This window comes from Pseudophryne corroboree, unplaced genomic scaffold (genome assembly GCF_028390025.1).
Source record: "Pseudophryne corroboree isolate aPseCor3 unplaced genomic scaffold, aPseCor3.hap2 scaffold_1703, whole genome shotgun sequence".
NCBI lineage: Eukaryota > Metazoa > Chordata > Amphibia > Anura > Myobatrachidae > Pseudophryne > Pseudophryne corroboree.
In genome coordinates, this window is record NW_026968339.1 from 91,250 (window position 1) to 103,000 (window position 11,751).

Below are 11,751 nucleotides of genomic sequence, written 5' to 3' on the forward strand. Positions count from 1 at the left end.
TGAAATTCAAGCTGGAAAGATGATTTTAATATATCACTTGTACATTTTGTATTGCTCTTCTGGTGACAATGTAGTTTGTTTTTTGTCAATTACCATTTTAATAATCGGGTAAAGAAAATTAAGTGGATTTTTGAAAGAAAACAATACTGTCAATATACTATTAAAACAAATTAAAATAATAAAAGTTATTGTACTTTAAGTAAAAATAAAAGAGCAAAAATATCAATCCCAGTTTTGGATTACTTTAATTAACAAAAAAAAATGCATATAGCAGAGGATAGTTTCAATCTGCCTACCTCTGGGTTATGGGCTCAGCATGCTTCCATTGCAGTACTCTGCTGCACATGTAAGTGCAAGAGATCCTGAAGCACTCACTCATCATGGGAAAGTACCAATGTGTTTCTTCATTGGTTGCTGGAAGAAACATCTTACAAAAACTCTCCAGATTATTGACTTTTTAAAGTTTTTCTAGGAAACGTTCTAGATGAATGCTTATTAGCCTTTGTCAGTATATACTTTTGCAAAGTGTCTCTGTGGCGCAATCAGTTAGTGTGTTCGGTTATTAACCAAAAGGTTGGTGGTTCAATCCCACCCAGGGACGTAATTTACCTTGTTATCAGATTTTGGTGATCTTTAAGTAGACAAGTCAAAATTTCAAACCCCCTCTTATGGTGTAGGGTACCTGGCCTTCTCTGATGTAATCAGAGTTAGATTTGATTAAGTGATTTTATAAAAGAACAGCTAGGAAGCACAACTTAGCAGTGGGTTGCAGAGAAAAAGAAATATGCTTGCAGAAAAATCCAATTGAGTGACTAAACAGCTCTTCATTTTCTGGCTTTATTTTTATGCTAACAAATTTGTTCTCTGAAAAGTGTCCACAAAGCCAAGTATCTGATTAACACCTTTGTAGGGATGGTTATTCACCTATTACTAAATTAAACTTGCTTCATTGGAAAGGCAGCAAGTGATGTCATCCAAGCAGTGAGTCAAAGTTGGCTTCAACCCTCGTCTGCTTATGAAAAGAGAAAAGGGGTATGCAGGGCATGGCGGCCTTTTGCGACGCTTGGATGACCCCTAGTTCGCATTAAACACCCCCACCCTCCTTCGGTGTGGGGCTCATGTTGGCCATGCCCCAGCCCCTGAAGCATTAAAGCTGATTTCTTGCAGCAGCTGGGTACTGTAACAGCTCCAGAGTTGCTCTGTAAGGCAAGTAAAAGGGTGTGGGCCCTGCAGCACTACCTGTAGTTTGCATTGTGCATTGGAAGGCACAAAGTAAGCAGACGGGAGGAGAAGTCAGGATAGTGCACAAGGTTATAGAAGGGAGGGGCTCAAGAAAAGAGAAGTGGAAACAGACAGCACACTAGGCTGGAGAGAGACCTGAGACAAAGAGATCTGAATTATACGAGAGCCGTCCAGGGGAAACACAAATTATGCAGTCAAGTTTCCCACATTTGGGGAAATCGCAAGGGGCAGCACACCCAGAGTGCAATGGGTGAGCCTTGCCCTGGGAGAAGCACCTTCATGATCATAGTATCTCACCTGGCAGGTAAGTAGGAGTTGGGCTAGAGCTGGGGAGGGTCGCTGCTCGGGCACTACCTGTCAAGTGAAGGAGATCCAACTGAGGCAGCACAAGGGAACTCTCAAAAGAAGAACAAGGCTAGAGGAAGATCTGAGACAAAGAAATCTGACTTTTACCAGAGCTGACCAGAGGAAAGCACAAACACAGTCAACCACTACCACAAATAATGCAGTCGAGTTTCCCACATTTGGGGAAATCACAGGGGTCAGCATACCCAGAATGCAATGAATGAACCTCACCCTGGGAGAACAATCTTCATGACAATGGTATCTCCTATGCAAAATAAGTATGATTTGGGATAGGGCTGGGGAGGGCCGCTGCTCAGGCACATCTCTGTCAAGTAAAGGAGATTCAACTGAGGCAGCACAAGGGAACTCTCATCTGGGGACAACAACTGCAGGGAGAACACATATTTTCAGATGAACATGGGGTGGCAGAAGGCTGCCTAATACTGAAGCACCCCCAAACAACAAACCAAATGCTACAACTAGTGCAAGCATTCCTGGGGGAAGGCCTGCAGCAGATGGATTTGAATATGGTGATGTCATCCAAGCAGTGGGTCAAAGTTGGCTTCAACCCTCGTCTGCATATGAAAAGAGAAAAGGGGCGTGCAGGGTATGGAGGCCTTTTGTGGTGCTTGGATGACCCCTAGTTCGCATTAAACACCTCCACCCTCCTTCGGTGTGGGGCTCATGTTGGCCATTCCCCAGCCCCTGAAGCATTCAAGCTGATTTCTTGCAGCAGTTGGGCACTGTAACAGCTCCAGAGCTGCTCTGTAAAGCAAGTAAAAGGGTGTGGGCCCTGCAGCACTACCTGTAGTTTGCATTGTGCATTGGGAGGCACAAAGTAAGCAGACGGGAGGAGAAGTCAGGATAGTGCACAAGGGTATAGAAGGGAGGGGCTCAAGAAAAAAGAAGTGGAACCAGACAGCAAACTAGGCTGGAGAGAGACCTGAGACAAAGAGATCTGAATTACATGAGAGCCGACCAGGGAAAACTCAAATTATGCAGTCAAGTTTCCCACATTTGGGGAAATCGCAGGGGCAGCATACCCAGAGTGCAATGGGTGAGCCTTGCCCTGGGAGAAGCAACTTCATGATCATAGTATCTCACCTGGCAGGTAAGTAGGAGTTGGGCTAGAGCTGGGGAGGGTCGCTGCTCGGGCACCCCCCTGTCAAGTGAAGGAGATCCAACTGAGGCAGCACAAGGGAACTCTCGAAAGAAGAACAAGGCTAGAGGAAGATCTGAGACAAAGAAATCTGACTTTTACCAGAGCTGACCAGAGGAAAGCACAAACACAGTCCCCCACTACCACAAATAACGCAGTCGAGTTTCCCACATTTGGGGAAATCACAGGGGTCAGCATACCCAGAATGCAATGAATGAACCTAACCCTGGGAGAACAATCTTCATGACCATGGTATCTCCTATGCAAAATAAGTATGATTTGGGATAGGGCTGGGGAGGGCCGTTGCTCAGGCACATCTCTGTCAAGTAAGTTGCATTTGATTTGTTGTTTGGGGGTGCTTCAGTATTAGGCAGCCTTCTGCCCTACCATGTTCATCTGAAAATATGTGTTCTCCCTGCAGTTGTTGTCCCCAGATGAGAGTTCCCTTGTGCTGCCTCAGTTGAATCTCCTTTTGGAGAAGACCTCAATAAGATTGTAGCTGATCTGGCTACTGCTAAAACAGCTTGCCTACCTAGTATGACTCCTACCACGCAGAAGGCTAAAAGTACTTTTCTTGGCCCTTTCATCCTCCAGGTAAAGTGTACCCAAGGTCAGGCATACCCAAAGCAAGCTCATGCTTCCAGACCTGCCAAGCCCAGACTGAAGCAATCCTGGGCTGCCCATCAGCCTGCTTCCAAAACGGACAAGCCTGCCGCATGACGGTGCAGGCCTCCCTCTGGGGGATCCCAGGGTGGGGGGCCCGACTTCTAGGTTTGGCAAAGAAAGGTATAATTCTAAGCTAGAGAATTCTGTTTGGAGCTCACCTTGTACTTTGTGAAGAAATAATCAGCATTGTGGCTGAGCAGATACATGTAGTGTGTGGCTGCAAACTGCATGGAACTGCTGCGTTGTAATGCTGATTCTTTTTTTTTGCAAAGTACCAATAGCTTCATATAATGTTCACAATTTTTATTCAGGATCAAATAGCTCAATAGGTAGGGTGTTTGATTAAAATTCAACAGGTTATAGGTTTGAATCCTGGGTATGGTAGTTTGAGATGTGTTATTTAATAAAGTATGTTGTTCTGACTGCCGGCATCCTATCACCTGGGATATCATACTAAATAAATGGAGTTGATCAAATTTTTTTTTTTTTTTAACTAGGGACAATTTCCAGATACTTCTCTTTATAACTGAGATTGCCCCCTGGAACTTCACATCAGTTGACAACTATGCATGAGTGGGCAGTGCTTGCCCTGGATCTGCCCACCCATTTATGTGCCGTCATAAAATAAAGCATGACTGACAGTTATCCTGGGCGTACACTACACAATTATCTGTCAGGCTATCTATCCAGTCTGGATGGATGGAATGAAAATCTGGTAATGTATAGGAGCAAATGTCAATTAACCATTTGCTCCCAAACACTAGAAAAGTGGTCAAAAATGGTCATTACACAAATTGGTTAAACCCAAAATTTAACCAATTTGTTTAGGGGACCATTTTTGTCCAGTTTTTAGTGTTTGAGAGTAAATCGTTGATGGTCATTTGCTCACATAGAAAACCGGATTTCTATTCCAACCAGCCAGTGTTGGAGAGATGGTCTGCCAGATTACATAATGCATACCAGAGCCATAACTAGACTTTTTGGTGCCCTGTGACAGAGAATTATATGCCCCCCCCCCTCCCCATTTTTGCAATATGGACAAAAGGCGCATGCCTTGTGGGGAAGGGGCATAACAAGATTGGTCTCAGAGAAAGCACATGAGATATGAAGATATATCTAGTATACTTGACACTCAATGGTTTGTGGTATTGCCGGGGTGCCCTCCTTAAATGCATATACAGTCACACATGGCATGTTTGTGTAAATGGCATATCAGCAGTCAGCACTAACTGGTGACATGCCATTTGTACAAGTAAGCCATGTGTGACTAATATATAAACATACTTTATTAAATAACACCTCAAACTATCATACCCAGGATTCAAACCTATAACCTGTTGAATTCTAATCAAACACCCTACCCATTGAGCTATTTGATCCTGCATCTATTCTAACCTCCAAAAACAGATTCAGTTGCATTTTCCAGCGTGTTTTGTTTGCGCCTTTGCAAATGTCTTACATCGACAAACTTATTTAGTACTATTTTGCAAATAGGGTTACATTGTCGCAACATTGTGTTCCCTAATTGCTTGATTTTTTAAATGCAAAAATTGATAAAGACACCTGATAATTGCTCTGTGGAGTCTTCTTTTGTGTCTACTTCTTATCTACATTTAATTCCCTACCTATAATCAAGGCATTTTTAAATGCTGGGCGCTGCCAGGACGTGAGGCCTACCTAGTCTTTAGATCTGAATTTGAAAGTACTTGTGAACTAACTTAATTTCCTACTTCTAAATTCATTCCTAAATTCACTACTTACATTAATCCTGTAGTTGGGCATTTTGAGCCTTCAATTGTGGGCATTGTTTTGTGTCCAGACCAGCAGCTGGTGGTGTGCATTTGCTGGAAAGGCATCGAAGACCTCCGATATGCTGCATCTCCTGATGTGTGTCTGCCTCAAGTGGCTGTCAGCAAATGCATGCTAGACACCCCATTCCAAGCTGATTGTGACATCACGGAACATGCATCATAGAACAGGCATGCTAGAACATGGGTCTTCAACCTGCGACCCTCCAGCTGCTGTGGAACTACATATCCCAGCATGCCCTGCCTCAGTTTTAGCATACCTTAATAGCAAAACTGTGGCAGGGCATGCTGAGATGTGTAGTTTCACAGCAGCTGGAGGGCAACAGGATGAAGACCCATGTGCTAGAACCAAACCGCAGGTACATTGAATGCTAGCAAGCTGAATGTTGAAATCCTTTTTGTTCCGCAGCATTCCAATGCGGAAGATTCCATGGAACCAGATATTATTCCATTGAGAAGGACATGCTGCCTGGATGACTGCACTGTGCAAATTAAATCACGGAGCCAGTTGGCTTGTGGGTGGCTCTGGTGACTGGGTGGTTGGGTGGGCGGTGTGTCGGAGTTGGAGCACATGCAAATGAATGTGTATCATCCAGCTAGTGAGAGTGAAAACTCATGCAGGAGTGTGCCTGCTTGTCAGTGAGTTATGCACCTTGCCAGACGTCAAATCTACATGGAGCAACTGGAGGGGACAAGAGCATGTTTGGAAAATATAGACAGAAGAGCATATATGCTGGCGCATTCTCCATGATTGTGTCAGCTTATGTTTTGGTGCACTGCACTTTCCTCCACTAAGTTTTAGCCATTTTGTTTAAACGCAAGTGTAGTTGCTTCTCGCTCTTTTGGCTGTGATATTGTATCGTGGTTGAAGAGTCTGCTGGAGGGATTGTTTTCTTCATTGGCGAGAGACTGAAGATATTCCAGGATGGAAGGCTTGGGAACACTATCCGTTTTTCAGTTGTGGAAGAGTTGAAAGACCGGATTGGACTACATTCTATAGTAAAGGGTATCTTTGTATTTATTAATCCTCCCTTTATATGTGTCTGTCTTTCAATAAAGCTTTGGGCTTGTGATTCCGTCACCCTCTTACACTCTACACCCATAGCCTTATTAACTATTGTATTGTTTAAATGTATAGTGCAGTTCACGATTTATAGTGTAGGCTGGCCTGTGCTGTAGTTCTTGAACTGTACTATACCGACAGCATTTGTATTGTGTTTTGGCTGTGCTGCAACACAGTACTTATGTGTGTAATGTTTATGTATGTTTTTTTGCTTCTTTATGTCAATAAAGACTGCTTTTTCAATCCAATATCTGAAAACAATCAATGTTTATCTTTGATGGCAATAGAAGTGGTATGATATTTGCTGCTTTTGAAAGGCAATATCTGATATGTCCCCTATCTGGGAACAATATATTAAATGGCTTTTCAGAAAAGGGAGATGGGAGAAGAGCTTTCAGTACTTGTAGGACCGATGCACATTTCCTATTCTATCCTCCAAAAACAGATTCAGTTGCATTTTCCAGCGTGTTTTGAATGCGCCTTTGCAAATGTCTTACATCGACAACTTATTTAGTACTATTTTGCAAATAGGGTTACATTATTGCAACATTTTGTTCCCTAATTGCTTGATTTTTTAAATGCAACAATTGATAAAAACACCTGATAAAAGCTCTGTGGAGTCTTATTTTGTGTCTACTTCTTATCTACATTTAATTCCCTACCTCTAATCAAGGCATTTTTAAATGCTGGCGGCTGCCAGGACGTGAGGCCTACCTAGACTTTAGATCTGAATTTGAATGTACTTGTGAACTAACTTAGTTTCCTACTTCTAAATTCATTCCTAAATTCACTACTTACATGAATCCTGTAGTTGGGCATTTTGGGACTTCGATTGTGGGCATTGTTTTGTGTCCAGACCAGCAGCAGGTGGTGTGCATTTGCTGGAAAGGCATCGAAGACCTCCGATATGCTGCATCTCCTGATGTGTGTCTTCCTCAAGTGGCTGTCAGCAAATGCCTGCTAGACACCCCATTCCAAGCTGATTGTGACATCACGGAACATGCATCATAGAACAGGCATGCTAAAACATGGGTCTTCAACCTGCGACCCTCCAGCTGCTGTGGAACTACACATCCCAGCATGCCCTGCCTCAGTTTTAGCATACCTTAATAGCAAAACTGTGGCAGGGCATGCTGGGATGTGTAGTTTCACAGCAGCTGGAGGGCCACAGGATGAAGACCCATGTGCTAGAGCCAAGCCGCAGGTACATTGAATGCTAGCAAGCTGAATATTTAAATCCTTTTTGTTCCGCAGCATTCCAATGCGGAAGATTCCATGGAACCAGAGATCCTTCCATTGAGAAGGACATGCTGCCTGGATGACTACACTGTGCAAATTAAATCACGGAGCCAGTTGGTTTGTGGGTGGCTCTGGTGACTGGGTGGTTGGGTGGGTGGTGTGTCGGAGGTGGAGCACATGCAAATGATTGTGTATCATCCAGCTAGTGAGAGAGAAAACTCATGCAGGAGTGTGCCTGCTTGTCAGTGGGTTATGCACCTTGCCAGATGTTAAATCTACATAGAGCAGCTGGAGGGGACAAGAGCAGGTTTGCAAAATATAGATAGAAGAGCATATATGCTGGCGCATTCTCCATGATTGTGTCAGCTTATGTTTTGGTGCACTGCACTTTCCTCCACTAAGTTTTAGCCATTATTGTTAAGCTCAAGTGTAGTTGCTTCTCGGCATTTTGGCTGTGATCTTGTATCGTGGTTGAAGGGTCTGCTGGAGGGAGGGATTGCTTTCTTCATTGGCGAAAGACCAAAGATATTCCAGGATGGAAGGCTTGGGAACACTATCCGTTTTTCAATTGTGGAAGAGTTGAAAGACCGGATTGGACTACATTCTATAGTAAAGGATGTCTTTCTATTTATTAATCCTCCCCTTATATGTGTCAGTCTTTCAATAAAGCTTCGGGCTTGTGATTCCCTCACCCTCTTACACTCCACACCCATACCCTTATTAACTGTTGTATTATTGTACAGTTTAAATGTATAGTGCAGTTCATGATTTATAGTGTAGGCTGGCCTGTGCTGTAGTTCTTGAACTGTACTATACCGTCAGCATTTCTATTGTGTTTTGGCTGTGCCGCAACGCGGTACTTATGTGTGTAATGTTTATGTATGTTTTTTTGCTTCTTTATGTGCATCGGTCCTACAAGTACTGAAAGCTCTTCTCCCATCTCCCTTTTCTGAAAAGCCATTTAATATATGGTTCCCAGATAGGGGACATATCAGATATTGGATTTCAAAAGCATCAAATATCATACCACTTTTATTGCCATCAAAGATAAACATTGATTGTTTTCAGATATTGGCTTGAAAAAGCAGTCTTTATTGACATTAAAAAAACATACATAAACATTACACACATAAGTACAGTGTTGCAGCACAGCCAAAACACAATACAAATGCTGACGGTATAGTACAGTTCAAGAACTACAGCACAGGCCAGCCTACACTATAAATCATGAACTGCACTATACATTTAAACTATACAATAATACAACAGTTAATAAGGCTATGGGTGTGGAGTGTAAGAGGGTGAGGGATTCACAAAACCGAAGCTTTATTGTAACACAGACACATATAAGGGGAGGGTCAATAAATAGAAAGATATCCTTTACTATAGAATGTAGTCCAATCCGACCTCTGTGCTCTTCCACAACTGAAAAACAGATAGTGTTCCCAAGCCTTCCATCCTGGAATATCTTTGGTCTTTCGCCAATGAAGAAAACAATCCCTCCCTCCAGCAGACCCTTCAACCACGATACAAGATCACAGCCAAAAGGCCGAGAAGCAACTACACTTGAGCTTAACAAAAATGGCTAAAACTTAGTGGAGGAAAGTGCAGTGCACCAAAACATAAGCTGACACAATCATGGAGAATGCGCCAGCATATATGCTCTTCTATCTATATTTTGCAAACCTGCTCTTGTCCCCTCCAGCTGCTCTATGTAGATTTAACGTCTGGCAAGGTGCATAACCCACTGACAAGCAGGCACACTCCTGCATGAGTTTTCTCTCTCACTAGCTGGATGATACACAATCATTTGCATGCGCTCCACTTCCGACACACAACCCACCCAACCACCCAGTCACCAGAGCCACCCACAAGCCAACTGGCTCCGTGATTTAATTTGCACAGTGTAGTCATCCAGGAAGCATGTCCTTCTCAATGGAAGGATCTCTGGTTCCATGGAATCTTCCGCATTGGAATGCTGCGGAACAAAAATGATTTAAATATTCAGCTTGCTAGCATTCAATGTACCTGCGGCTTGGCTCTAGCACATGGGTCTTCATCCTGTGGCCCTCCAGCTGCTGTGAAACTACACATCCCAGCATGCCCTGCCACAGTTTTGCTATTAAGGTATGCTAAAACTGAGGCAGGGCATGCTGGGATGTGTAGTTCCACAGCAGCTGGAGGGTCGCAGGTTGAAGACCCATGTTTTAGCATGCCTGTTCTATGATGCATGTTCCGTGATGTCACAATCAGCTTGGAATGGGGTGTCTAGCAGGCATTTGCTGACAGCCACTTGAGGGAGACACACATCAGGAGATGCAGCATATCGGAGGTCTTCGATGCCTTTCCAGCAAATGCACACCACCTGCTGCTGGTCTGGACACAAAACAATGCCCACAATCGAAGTCCCAAAATGCCCAACTACAGGATTCATGTAAGTAGTGAATTTAGGAATGAATTTAGAAGTAGGAAATTAAGTTAGTTCACAAGTACATTCAAATTCAGATCTAAAGACTAAACACAAAACACAAAATAAGACTCCACAGAGCAATTATCAGGTGTCTTTATCAATTTTTGCATTTAAAAAATCAAGCAATTAAGGAACACAATGTTGCGACAATGTAACCCTATTTGCAAAATAGTACTAAATAAGTTTGTCGATGTAAGACATTTGCAAAGGCGCAAACAAAACACGCTGGGAAATGCAACTGAATCTGTTTTTGGAGGTTAGAATAGATGCAGGATCAAGTAGCTCAATGGGTAGGGTGTTTGATTAGAATTCAACAGGTTATAGGTTTGAATCCTGGGTATGATAGTTTGAGGTGTTATTTAATAAAGCATGTTTATATATTAGTCACACATGGCTTACTTGTACAAATGGCATGTCACCAGTTAGTGCTGACTGCTGATATGCCATTTGCACAAACATGCCATGTGTGACTGTATATGCATTTAAGGAGGGCACCCCGGCAATACCACAAACCATTGAGTGTCAAGTATACTAGATATATCTTCGTATCTCATGTGCTTTCTCTGAGACCAATCTTGTTATGCCCCTTCCCCACAAGGCATGCACCTTTTGTCCATATTGTAAAAATGGGGAGGGGGGGGGGCATATAATTCTCTGTCACAGGGCACCAAAAAGTCTAGTTATGGCTCTGGTATGCATTATGTAATCTGGCAGACCATCTCTCCTTTACTTGACAGAGATGTGCCTGAGCAGCGGCCCTCCCCAGCCCTATCCCAAATCATACTTATTTTGCATAGGAGATACCATGGTCATGAAGATTGTTCTCCCAGGGTGAGGTTCATTCATTGCATTCTGGGTTTGCTGACCCCTGTGATTTCCCCAAATGTGGGAAACTCGACTGCATTATTTGTGGTAGTGGGGGACTGTGTTTGTGCTTTCCTCTGGTCAGCTCTGGTAAAAGTCAGATTTCTTTGTCTCAGATCTTCCTCTAGCCTTGTTCTTCTTTCGAGAGTTCCCTTGTGCTGCCTCAGTTGGATCTCCTTCACTTGACAGGGGGGTACCCGAGCAGCGACCCTCCCCAGCTCTAGCCCAACTCCTACTTACCTGCCAGGTGAGATACTATGATCATGAAGGTGCTTCTCCCAGGGCAAGGCTCACCCATTGCACTCTGGGTGTGCTGCTCCTGCGATTTCCCCAAATGTGGGAAACTTGACTGCATAATTTGTGTTTCCCCTGGTCGGCTCTCGTATAATTCAGATCTCTTTGTCTCAGGTCTCTCTCCAGCCTAGTTTGCTGTCTGTTTCCACTTCTCTTTTCTTGAGCCGCTCCCTTCTATGCCCTTGCGCACTATCCTTACTTCTCCCGTCTGCTTACTTTGTGCCTTCCACTGCACAATGCAAACTACAGGTAGTGCTGCAGGGCCCACACCCTTTTACTTGCCGTACAGAGCAGCTCTGGAGCTGTTACAGAGCCCAGCTACTGCAAGAAATCAGCTTGAATGCTTCAGGGGCTGAGGCATAGCCAACATGAGCCCCACACCGAAGGAGGGTGGAGGTGTTTAATGCGAACTAGGGGTCATCCAAGCGCCGCAAAAGGCCGCCATGCCCTGCACGCCCCTTTTCTCTTTTCACATGCAGACGAGGGTTGAAGCCAACTTTGACCCACTGCTTGGATGACATCACCATATGCAAATCCATCTGCTGCAGGCCTACCCCCAGGAATGCTTGCACTAGTTGTTGCATTTGGTTTGTTGTTTGGG

General features: G+C 43.8%; 6 non-coding genes across 6 annotated transcripts; 2 read left to right on the top strand and 4 right to left on the bottom strand.

Annotated features, from left to right (window-relative positions):
• Positions 1-1,390: 1,390 nt before the first annotated feature.
• On the bottom strand, positions 1,391-1,554 carry LOC135002027 (U1 spliceosomal RNA). The gene has a single exon (XR_010203318.1). It is a non-coding gene; the product is annotated as a U1 spliceosomal RNA (small nuclear RNA).
• Positions 1,555-1,705: 151 nt separating this feature from the next.
• Positions 1,706-1,869, bottom strand: LOC135002021 (U1 spliceosomal RNA). The gene has a single exon (XR_010203313.1). It is a non-coding gene; the product is annotated as a U1 spliceosomal RNA (small nuclear RNA).
• Positions 1,870-2,543: 674 nt separating this feature from the next.
• Positions 2,544-2,706, bottom strand: LOC135002039 (U1 spliceosomal RNA). Its single transcript, XR_010203330.1, has one exon. It is a non-coding gene; the product is annotated as a U1 spliceosomal RNA (small nuclear RNA).
• A 152-nt stretch (positions 2,707-2,858) lies between these two features.
• Positions 2,859-3,022, bottom strand: LOC135002042 (U1 spliceosomal RNA). Its single transcript, XR_010203333.1, has one exon. It is a non-coding gene; the product is annotated as a U1 spliceosomal RNA (small nuclear RNA).
• A 7,750-nt stretch (positions 3,023-10,772) lies between these two features.
• LOC135002029 (U1 spliceosomal RNA) lies at positions 10,773-10,936 on the top strand. The gene has a single exon (XR_010203320.1). It is a non-coding gene; the product is annotated as a U1 spliceosomal RNA (small nuclear RNA).
• A 152-nt stretch (positions 10,937-11,088) lies between these two features.
• LOC135002035 (U1 spliceosomal RNA) lies at positions 11,089-11,251 on the top strand. Its single transcript, XR_010203326.1, has one exon. It is a non-coding gene; the product is annotated as a U1 spliceosomal RNA (small nuclear RNA).
• The last annotated feature ends 500 nt before the right edge of the window (positions 11,252-11,751 follow it).